The sequence below is a fragment of the Microtus pennsylvanicus genome, chromosome 19 (genome assembly GCF_037038515.1).
Source record: "Microtus pennsylvanicus isolate mMicPen1 chromosome 19, mMicPen1.hap1, whole genome shotgun sequence".
In the NCBI taxonomy this organism is placed as follows: Eukaryota; Metazoa; Chordata; class Mammalia; order Rodentia; family Cricetidae; genus Microtus; species Microtus pennsylvanicus.
The window spans coordinates 21,890,920-21,903,467 of record NC_134597.1 but is presented as its reverse complement, the minus strand read 5'-3'; positions in this window follow the sequence as shown (position 1 = coordinate 21,903,467).

Here is a 12,548-nt window from a genome sequence, read left to right as displayed (position 1 = left end):
GCTGAGCCATTGGCCAGACCCTAGTGTTTTCTTGTTCTTGTTCTTCTTGTTCTTGTTCTTCTTCTTGTTCTTCTTCTTGTTCTTGTTCTCCTCCTCCTCCTCCTCCTTCTCCTTCTCCTCCTCCTCCTCTTCCACTTTTTTCCCTTGTTTTTTTGAGACAGGGTTTCTCTGTGTCCTAGATGTCCTGGAACTCTCTTTTTAGACCAGGCTGACCTCAAACTCAGATATCTGCTTGCCTCTGCCTCCTAAGTGCTGGGTTTAAAGGTGTGTGCCACCACTGTCTGGCTTAGTGCATACTTAAGACTCAAATTTGAGATATTTATAGACCTGTTTAACTGATACATGAGAATTATTATTTTCTTCTAAATATAATATTAAGTTATAATTTGTAAGTAACTCCTTCAATGGCCACATATATTTTCCCAGATTATTATATCAAAGTTTCTTTTTAAGAATGTTTTTAGAATGTTTCCAGTTATTCATGTTAAAATATGTATTAGAATATTTATGATCCAATCTTTGTTTAAATTTTGGATTATTTTTTTGGTATTGTATTTCCACATTCTTTAAATTTTTAGATTTATTTTATTTTATGTGTATTGCCAGCATTTATCTATGTGTACAATGGATATGCCTGGTACCCATGTGACTGAATCCTCTGGAACTGGAGTTATGGATGTTTGTGAACTGCCATGTGGATGCTGGGAACTGAACCTGGGACCTCTGTATGAGCAGAGCTCTCTTCAGCCCTTCCTTCTATATTCTTCAAAGCAAAACAAACATGTGACATAAAGCATCCTGGTTAGAACCCTGCTCATAGGAGTAGAGTTCACAGGGTGCCGACTCTCCCCTCTCTGGATCTAATGGCCATCACGTATTGTGGTTTACCACATGCTACATTAAACTTTTAATCTTATGTTGTTTTTTAATGAATGCATTTAAGTGAATGCCTGAAGTCATTGTGGATATTTGCCCATGAGTTTAGGTGCCTCTGCTGGCATATTTTACTTTGTTGTGACAAACTTTGGCTTTGGTGTTTTAGGTATCATGGAGGGCTCACTATGGTTTGCTTCCTCTTGTTGTAAGCTCGTTGACAGTTTGTCATGTGGTGTGGTATTACATAGGTACTCCCTATGTGTTTCCTAATCATCAACTCTGTGTCCTGGATGGGATGTTGATAACCTTGGTGCTGATGATTCTTTAATGCCTGATCTACACTTCTGCAGGGTGCAGGTGGGAGAATGTAAGCATGGGTCAGTGAGCAAGCTGGCTGAGCGTTTCCACACACAGCAGTGCCTGTTCTAGGAAAACTACACTGACAGATGAGAGCACAGAAGAGGTTTATGTGCATCTTGGACGTCCCAGTTAAACCTTGATTACCCAGAGTGGGATAACTACTTATTTAAGGCATTAATTACCCTTCAACTTTTCTTTAATGGCTTATTGCCATGGAATGAGAGCTGATCAGTGCCAAATGTTCTCTTCGAGGATACTGGTTTTATTTCAGTTGAAGTTAATATTGAAACATTGCCACTTACAGCCTAAGTAAGTATTTTTTTTCTTGGTTATACTTTTCATATCTTTTTAAAGTTCCACAGTTTTAAAGGTAAGTTTTTAAAGTTTGAAGGTTTCAGGAATGTTTAAGTATAGGATTATGAACTGTATTTTAAACTAAACCTGGCAGATGTGCAGAATCATTCTTCTCCATGTTCAAATGACATCTATGATGCATGGATTATAGCATAACTTTAAATGAATGATTACAGATGCCTGAGAGATGGCTTAGCAGGTAAAGTGACTTGATGTGCAGGCCTGGGGACGTGAGTTCAATTCCTGGAACCCACAGTGGAAAGAAAGAACTCACTCCTGAAAATCATCCTCAGACCTCCATGCATGCCATGGCACATATGCACCCCAATCACACAGTACACCATATGTACACACACAAAGTAAAATTATTTTTTAAATTAATAATTGCAATTTACCTTTTAAAATTGAACTGAATTCTGCAATGGACTTTATATCGAGGATAAGAATAATATCTTTATGATAAACCTGTAAGTAAGTGCTCAATGAATGTCCCTTGAGTTCATAAGTGAACATTTGGGTTGCTGTTGGTGGGACCAATCAAAGAAAAAGCATTGAGTCTATGACTTCAAGCTTTGCAGTTGGAGTAGATGAGAATAAGAACTTCCGACTTACTTAAAGCAATTTCAATTATGCCTCAGATAAATGCCATTGGCTATGATACTGTCATTGTGCAAAGCTAAAGTAAAAATGTCTTCTATGTCTCTTGTGCTACCATACATTGCCATTTTCCTTAAGGAGAGAAATGTTCACAACACACACACACACACACACACATATGCATACACACACAAGCACTCACATGCACACAAACATGCATGCACACATATATGCATGCATGTGCAAACTCACACACACACACTGTCCTGGAAAAACATTTCAAAATTAGGTATTTCAGTGTTGTTTTAACATTAGCCTGGTTCTCCATCACAACATCCTTATAAAACAATTATCTTTTGTACATAAGTAGACACTTAAGGGACCATGTCTCAGAGTGAATTTGCTAGCATCTGTGTGAGTCTCTTGACCTCCTTGCTCCAGCGACATATTTAGTACAAGCAACCTGAGCAGAAAAAGGTTTCCTCCGGCTTGCAGTTCTAGAGGATGTGATCCATGAAGGCAGGGAATGTAAGGTGGCAAGGAATGGGCAATATTTACATTGTGCCCACACTCAAGAGGCAGAGAGAGAGAGAGAGAGGGAGGGGGGGGAGAGAGAGAGAGAGAGAGAGAGAGAGAGAGAGAGAGAGAGAGAGAGAGAGAGGCTTGTGCTCAGCTCAGTTTCCCCTTTTCACTTAGCTTGCCACCCCAGACCATGGAATGGTACTTCCCGCATTTGGGGGAGGTCCTTTCACCTCAATTATCCTAATCTAGACAATCCCTCACAGATGTGGCCTGAACTCTGTTTCCATGGTGATTCTGAATCTATTAAGTTGACATTCCAGATTAACCAAGGAACCCTAATTAAATGTAGTGGACGGCCACAAAAGAAGGCATGAAAGTGGGAGTGGCAGCTTTGGGGGAAGAAGAAAGGGTTCAGCTGGAGCGGGAAAGGGATGAGGACAATGGGGGTTGTGATCGGAGTTCATCGTCTACGTATATGAAAGTGTGAAAGAGCGAAGAGACAGATGAACTGCATGCCGTAAGAAGTTCGCATTCCTATGTTAGCTGCAAGGAAGCCGTCCACACTTTGGATGGAATTCCATGTTTTCAACCACCGTTATTTACAGTCAGTTAGCATATGATAATACATTATGTGAAGCACCAGGCAGATCTTTTTAAGGGACTGGGAAGCAACTCAAATATCTTCAATGGGCACATGCTTTCAAGATTTGTGTTTGAGGGCGGCCGGCTTGTATGTGTATGCACTGCGCGTGTGTCTGTGAAGATCTGAAGAGGGAGTCAGATCCCTTGAAACTACAGTCAGAGATGGTGGTTTGTGCTGAGATCCAAACCGTAGGCTTTTGCAAGAGCAGCAGGCACACGTGCTTGTTGAGCCATCTCTCCAGCCCCAGGTAGATCTTCAGTTATCGGCACAACAACTGAACTGCATCCCTCCCTGGGCTACTTAGCCACAACTTTACCTGACATTGTTAAATTCATCTCAAATTCTTGTTAGTGGCTCAGGACTACTGCGTTTGCTCTGTTTCTTCATTTCTCCAAGATTCAGAGTGCTCTGATATGTATTCTTATCAGATGTGTGGAAGTCTTCAAAGCTGTTCTGGGACCCCGCCATTCACACATTCCATAAAGTCCCTGTGTCTTTACCTTCTATGTGACTAAGTGACCCTGTTTCTGATCATTTACAAGGCCACTCATCTATTCTATCCTTCTCTCAGAGTTCCTGTCTATCCCAACCTACCTCCAGGAAAGAACATGCCACTGACTTCTGGAGAACTAGACAGAGCAGACGGTGGTGCTGCCAGTCTGGCTATGTTTTTGAAATATCTATCTATCTATCTATCTATCTATCTATCTATCTATCTATCTATCTATCTATCTATCATCTATCTATCTATCTATCAACCATCTATCTATATCTATCTATTTATCCATCTATCTATCATCTATCTTTCTATGTCTCCATCATCTATCTATCTATCTATCTATCTATCTATCTATCTATCTATCTATCTATCTATCATCTATCTATCTATCTATCTATCTATCTATCTATGTCTCTATCATCTATCTATATCTATCTATTTATCCATCTATCTATCATCTATCTTTCTATTTCTCTCTGTCATCATCTATCTATCGTGTTTGTGTATATCTGTGTGTTTGCATATCTATATATGTGTATGTACATTGGGTCATGTGCATTTACTTCTAAAGGTCAGAGGATAACTTGTAGGGTCGCTTCTCTCTTTCTCTGCTACCATGCAGGTTCCAGGTATTGAGCTCAGCAGGGCAACTGGGCTGTAAGGCTATTATTAACTCACTGAGCCAGCTCCCCAGCCCTATGCTTCCTTACACTAACCTTTAGATTTTTACCACTACCTCTATCCCAGCAAGAAACTCTGATTGCAGAACTCTTTTCAGGCCTAGTTGAAAACATCCCAGGCAAAGTACCCCCCAAAAGGCTACAAACTGAAGAAGATGTGGCTAGGGAAACCTGGGGTGTGGGTGTGGAAGTAAGAATGTGGCTAGCTCAAATTTTAAGCTCTATTCCGAAAACAGATTTTTTTTCCCTTTTAGTTGCCCCCTTTCCTGTTTCTATTGCTTACTCCATGCTACCTGGTGTGAGGGCAGAAAACAGTGAAGGAAAAAAATCACTCTGATATTTTACTGCAACGTTGTTATTTTTATAACCTCTGGGACTGTGGTTAAAGTTTCTCCCATTTACAGTTGAGGAAATTGGAGTTCAAAGAAGTTAAGTGATTCATAGAATCAGTAAGCAGCAGAACGTGGGGCTGCTGCAAGGGCCTTTGACTTCTTCTGTACAGTGCTTCACTAAATCATAGGGGGACGACAATAGCTCAGTATTTGGGAAATGACAAAAATGAGCACAAGGGAAAAATGACTATATTTGCGATTTCAAATGTTAGTCTAGTAAATGCGCATACAGATTCATTTTCTGGGTAGGAAATTGTAGAGAAATAGAATGCTAGGCTCTCTCGGAGCTCACTAGATTGGTACAAGTCAACCCCATAAAGGCCATGTTTCGCTGCTTTCAAAGTTAATAGGTACAGCACCGCAAAGGATGGAGACTCGTAAACCCACAGGAAGTACCTAAAGGGAATCTAAATGAAGAACATTTTAAAAATGAAAACAGTAGCTTGATGTTAAAGAAAACACATTTGAAAGAGTTGAAGTGAAGAAAATAAAAACCTGCCCCCAGTTACGGCAACGAGAACGGCTAAAATACAAATCCTTCTTTTTTATTATTATTACAACATAACTGCCAATCAACCACAGAAGAGCTACCCGTGGCATGGAGGGCCGTCAGGCATGGCAGGTGACTCAGTGTGTTACGGAAGGAGTTTCTCCGCAGATTCCAGAACATTCTTCAGAGCCGGAAGTGTCGCAGCGTTTAGAAAAGCTCCGCTTCAGTGAGAAGAATGCGTCTGGACCCCTCTGGGACAGCTCCCATCTGTTTCCCATGTCATAAATCAGTTTGTCTCCCACCTATCAGACGGCAAGAGAGAAAGGCCATGGGAAAAATAGCTGCGTTCAGTCCTGTTTGTTTAAAATGTTTTCTGTGTAAATGTTCTGAAAGCACAATCTTTTCCCTGTTGCTGGATCCTGCTATAGCAATCGAGAGATGGTGACATTCTGTTGAATTTGATACAACATATATGCTTATTTAACCTCACTTTATTTACTTATTTTTAATATTTATTTATTTATTATGCATACAATAGTCTATCTGTATGTATGTTTGCAGGCCAGAAGAGGGCACCAGACCTCATTACAGATGGTTGTGAGCCACCATGTGGTTGCTGGGAATTGAACTCAGAACCTTTGGAAGAGCAGGCAATGCTCTTAACCACTGAGCCGTCTCTCCAGCTCCTTAACCTCACTTTAAAAGCATGAAAATTTTTCTGTGATTCATGGCATTGGAACCAGCTGGGGGATGGTGCTCTTTTGCCGAGGTGTCCAGCTGGGTACCCAGGCCATCTCCCATGGCCTCGGTGGTAACATGATCCCACGGACATCAACACAGACCCCAGCTGTGGTGGGGCTACAAAACTAGACATGGTCCTCGGGTTTTGGGGCTTGTTGTCACCATGGCTTTGGGTGGCAGTGCAGGCTACTCATTTTAGTGTGGTTCTGGTGGCAGCGTGGCTCTTGAACATTAACGTGGCCTCAGGTGGTAGCCCTGACCATGGGCATCCCTATCACCTTCTCTGGGAACATGGGCCACGGACTTCAACACAGACATTAGCTGCAGAAGGATAGACCTAGACATGGCCCTAGGCAGCAGCACAGGCCAGACATCATGGCCCCAGGTGGCAGTGTGGGCCACCATATACCTGCTCATGGTAGTAGCACCTGCTGGGCCAGCCTGGAGCTGGCTTCTGCCCCCAGTCCCGGGATGCAGAGCCTGTTTGTCTTCTAATGGGGGGGGGGTTGGATGGGGTGAGGAGGAGTTGAGGGAGAGGAACTACAATCAGAATATATTCTACAATATATGTATACACTGTATTTAATCTGTCAGAATACATCGAAAACTCTGTTTTCAATAAAAACTTAAGAGAATACTTTGGCCTGTGGGGACATTTTCTTAATTGATGTGGGAAGGCCCAGATCACTGTGGGTGACTCCACTCCTGGGCAGGTGATCCTGGATGTATAAGAAAGCGGCTGAGGAAGCTGTGGTGAGCAAGTTCCTCCATGGCCTCTGCAGCAGCTCTCGCCTCAGGTTCCTGCAGCTTTGAGTTCCTGCCCCAGCTTCCCTCAGACTGTGAACTGGAAGAGTGAGATTAAATCCTCTCCTCTTTACATTGCTCTTGGCAGTGGTGTTTATTACAACAATAGAAATCCCAAACCGGGCCAGAGTGTGGTGGTGCACACCTTTAATCCCAGCACTCAGGGAGCAGAGGCAGGTGGATCTCTGAGTTGGAGGCCAGTCCGGTCTACCTAGTCCTGAGTTCTAGGACAGCCAGGGCTACACAGAGAATGAAATAAGCATAACCCCCCAAAAAAATCTCCACAGAAAACAAAAACATAAACAAAACAAAACCCTAAGACCATAAGACAGCACCATAATTTATAATTATACATTTGTTTAATCAAAAGCTCATTTCTGGTTAGTGCCTATAGTGCTTGCTCACGTTAGCCTTCAAGTAGTACAGAACAGGAGACAGACTCAGTGAGTCGCAGAGCTTAGCTAGGTAAGTATATACCAGCTGGCAACTGTAAAAACTGGTATATCAGATGTTTTTGACAATACTCAGGGTGGGATTTGAGTTTCGGAGTCAGGGCACTTCCTTTTTAGCTGTAGTCTGTCGTGTCTCAGTTGCTAATTTTAGGCAAACTTCCGAAGTCCTTCCATGACAATGATTAAGAGATCAATAGTTTGGTATCGAGCAGAACTTATCTTGGAGACCAGGATTTGGTGTTTGTGGGGATGACAACGCGTCCAGAATGGGGAGGACATAAGTCTAAGTCTGAGTTCTCACAGTGTCTGTGCCACTCGGTGCTACTAGTTCTCATTACCACAAACAAAAGGACGGGCTGGACTGAAGAAGGCATGCTCGTATACTTCCGCTCTAAATGATGCAATTGGATGTTAAAGAGATTGTTGAAAAGTAGGGATGGCCCTGTCAGTTTGTCAGGGCTGTGCTGGGTGGCCCAAACCACAGAAACACATTGTCTCACATTTCCGGGAGTTCTAAGTGAAACCAAAGTGTCAAAGGTGTGCTTTGTCTGGGGCCTCTGCTTTGGCTCCCTTCCCACCCCTGTATCTTCATATAACTACCTTTGCATGTATTTTTCCTTGTGTCAATTTCTCCTTCCTTTAGGAAGGACATGCTAACGGGGACAGCGGCAAGCCCACGAGGCCTCAGTCCTATACCAGGTACTACAGGCAGCTAAAGAACACTGAGAGCAGGAGAAATAAATGTCGCTGGGAAAAGCACACCACTTGGTTATCCAATACCAAGTGGTCAGCCCTGAACACATGCACATAAGTAACTTCATTTAAGTTAATCTACCTTTTACAAACTCTCCCCGAATTGGATCACATTCTTAGGTACTGGGAATATAACCCTCAGTGTACAGATGAGGGGCAGAGCAGCTTGCAACAATGACCAAGATGCAGTCCTCACCTCTTCCCTGCTCTGGGTTTGATGACTTTAGCTTTAGCTTTTGGTTTTCAGTTTCTATCTTGGCAAATCACTTTATGTTGAACTCCTGGCTATACAAAAGCAAATGAGTGAAAGGAGCAGCAGGTAAACAAATACCCCTGCCCTCAAATTTGGTAGCCACCAAAACCCACGGGAAGCAGTTGGTTGTGACTTAGCTTTTGGTTCTGATGTGCCTCCGGACTGCAAGTGCATACTGTGCAGTTACAACCAAGGGCATTAGTGACAAGAAACGGTCTTCGCATTCCATGCTTCCTGCTGCGGACACCCACTAACCAGCATGTTAATGCCCTGGTGAGCTGTTGTCTGGCAGTGCTCTGTGATTCACTGGACTTCTTGTTTCTGCCTCGTGATCTTAATGCATAAGGACTCAGTGATTGCCAGGCCAGGGAACGCACTTGTTAAGACGTATGTGGACACAGTCTATTGGTAAGCCAGTAACTCTGCCATTGGAGTTAGAAGAATGGGTCTACTTATCTTGGGTCAAGGTAACACATCGCCTAGGTGTGAGGAAGATTATGCCAAGCTTAGGGCTTGGGATGGACTTGGTGTTCAGGGAATTTTCTAGTTATTTTACACTCTGTCAAAAAGTCTCAAGTTGCTGTGGTTATAAACATGAAGTGGTTCTATTGTTCTCAAATTATACTCTGCTTGGCATAATAGGCTCCTGTGTATGGGGTCTAATCCTCACAGCTCTGGAGTTACACAAGTTATTAGATGAGTCTCTCAGCCAAGTGGTAAGACTTAATACTATTTCCTACCAGCTTCGGATAGGAATAAATATTCAATAGTATTAATTTTTAAATGTTAAACTCATACTTAACCAAAATCTCTGCTCCTGCACTATACATGACTGGAAAAGCCTTTGACTCTAATTAGGTGGTGCTGATAGTGATGGTGATGATATGGATAGCAGTTAGGGTGGTAATAGAAGTTGGTGTTAGTGGTACGAGCAGTGGTGGGATTGCTGAAGATTGGTGATGGTGGTGGTGGCTGTGGCAAGCTTGCTACAGAATGGTGGTGGTGAAGTTGGTTATATTGGCAGTGGATTTGCTGATGATGGAGTTTGTGGTGGTGATGGAACAACAGTAATGGTGGTGGTGACTGTGGGGGTGGTAGCTATGAACTGTGACTGGTTGTTGTTGGTGATTGTGGTGATGGTAGCGTTGGGTTTGATGGTAGTGATGGGATGATCTAATGAGGTGGTTTGTGCTCTGATTCATCTGTGGAGTGTGGATACTATCTTAGGTCCCTTAGTCATCTGTGGAGTGTGGATACTGGCTTAGGTACTGATGTGGGATTCCCCTCTGTATGCTGTGAATACCATTGGTTAATAAAGAAACTGGCTTGGCCTGATAGGGCAGAGTAGAGCTAGGAGGGGAAAACTAAACTGAATGCTGGGAGAAAGAAGGTGGAGTTGAGGAGAGCCATGTAGCCCTGCCCCAGACATCGGCGCCAGGCAGAACTTTACCTGGTAAGCCACAGCCACACACAGATTAATGGAGATGGGTTAGTTTAGGATATGAGTTAGCTAGAAATACTCTTTAAGCTATTGGCAAAACAGTAATGCAAATAATATGGTTTCTGAGTGATTATTTTGGGAGTTTGTGTGGCCGGGAAACAAACAAACCATCTCGCACAAGATCCCTCAGTCATCTGTGGGGTGTGTTTACTGTCTTAAGTCCTTTACTCATGACTCCTTCACACTGTTTCCCCAAGGCAATTGCAGTGGGGATTGAGTAGGAAGGCCTGAGGCAGCGGCTCCCTATAGAGTGGCCATAAAGGCACAGTGGCAGTTGCATCTCTATCATAAACAATAGCTCTGAGCCACTGTACAGGTCAGTGCATGGTTCTCCTTTATGTCATCATCATTATGACAATTACTTTATTTTTGTCACTCTGCAATCCTTGCCTTCCCATAGCAGTTTTTTTAAAAGTCATATTTACTTGGTTGTAATTTTTATATAGGAAAATTAATTCCCTTTTAAGCCTGCAGATCAGAGTTTTGAAAAAATATAGACTCTTGTGAAACCACTCACATTTGAGATACAAAATGAGTTTACTGCTCCAAAAGGCACTCTGCATCTCCTATAGTAACCCCCCCTCTCAGTTCCCAAGTCTGTCTTTGTAGATTTGCCTTTCTATGGTAGTATAGATCTTAGTGAAACCCTCAGGGTTTCGAAAGTTCATTGTGCCTTTCATGGGCCACTTCAGTAGCTCTTGTGAACTGCCAGACTTTCTTCTTTGAATAACATTTACAAATGCACAAAAATATATGTGAGGTTATATAATGAAAATCTGAAATTTTGTTATTAAAGTATTAAAAGAAGTATTTTATGTACAATAATATGTACTTTCTACTAGTTGATTAAGTATTAAGAACTAGCAATAGTCTAATAGGTATTGTAATGCCAAAAACTGGTCAGAATATATTGTATTTTGAGATATGTATCTGTAATAGGTATAATAAAATATGACTATATTGGTGATTTTTCTTAGTGAAAACTTGACTTCTGTTCATATATAGCCTTGGGTGTCTGTCTTGATAATGGTAGAAAATGGTGAATTTTAAGTAGAGGCTGTCAAATGAAGTTTTAAGATCTTTCTAATCTAAACCAGAGATCCTCCGACTTCAATTTACACATCGTGGCTCCCATGTTTCTAGATTTTCTGTTCCAGGCTCTCTTTATCATCTGTAGCCAGTCCATGTGCAGAGAAAGAGCTGTAGGAGACTCTTCTGGACCTGGCCTGGAAGTGGCAGATGTCACCTCTACTTACATTTCCTGAAAAAGAACTTGGTCATGTGGCTCCACCTATCTGTGCGTGGGAAAGGGGACCTGCTGTAATCCTGCACTAGAAACCAAGGTGGCTGGAATCTTAGATAAGTCCTGGGTTCTGGCACACCACTCTTGCTTACTTTAACCCTTGTAGTATATCCCTAGTGTGAGACTGTCCTACTGATAGCAGCAGATTTTGAAAAATTTAATGACAACATCATTCAGTTAGTAAGCCTGAAATTCAGAGCAAATGTGGGCTTTCTCATTCAGACCTTATGCTTTTTGCAGGGTGTTTAATTGTCATTCTAAATGCCAAGTGGTTAAAGAAACACTGTAAATATCTACATAGATGAAATATTACTCCCTTCTCTACAGGACCTCTATGTTTGGGGTTTAATGTTCTGTGGCTGCTGTAAGTTTGGTGGAACAATGTCTTGGAGATGTAGAGTGTTGGCACATGAAGCTGTCTTCCCTTTGTCTCTCTGACATCCCTTATCAGGTTTTGCATCTCTCTGTGTCTTTGTGTCTTGGGTCCACCTTGCTTCCACAAATGACCACTATCACTGTCTTCTGGGTAGTCTACCTTGCCTCTACAAATGACCATTGCCACTGTCTGCCTGGGTTGGCAACCAGGCTGCTTCAGGAGATGGGAAATATCATTGCTGCCCCCTTCTGCCCCCAATTAAGGGTCATGGGTTAGGTACAAGAAGGGCCAGAGACTGATATATGCTCCATATTGTCTCAAGAGAAGACATAGCAGCCATGTCCATTTTAGAATTAGAGCACCATGGTGCATTTGTCAGGGGGAAAAGACAAGTCACTGAGCTTATCAAGGAGTTTACAATCCTTTGGGCAATAGCCTGTCTCCTGTGAGTTAGAATGCTGAGTATGGGGATCTGGGGTAGCCTGTCTCCTATGAGGCAGAATGCTGGGTATGGGGGTCTGGGGTTGACTGTTTCCTATGAGTTAGAATGCTGGGCACGGGGATCCAGGGTTGCCTGTCTCCTATGAGGTAGAATGCTGGATATGGGGATCTCCATTTGCTTTAGACCCTGGGCTCAGTGCTTCATTTAGTTGGCCTTTCCTAAAAGTTCCAACAAAAGCAGTTAGACTTGATTAGACAGCCAAAGTATAAGACACCCCCTCCCCTGGTCTTCACTAGAATTTCTATTGCTGTGAAGAGACACAATGGCCATGGAAGCTCTTATAAAGGAGAATATTTAATTGAGGTGGCAGTGTACCATTCAGAGGTTTATGATCATCATGGCAGCATCCAGGCAGACATGGCATTGGAGAAGTAACTGAGAGTTCTACATCTTGTAGGCAATAGAAAATGGTCTAAGTATCATATTGAGTGAAGTTTGAGCAAAAGAGAC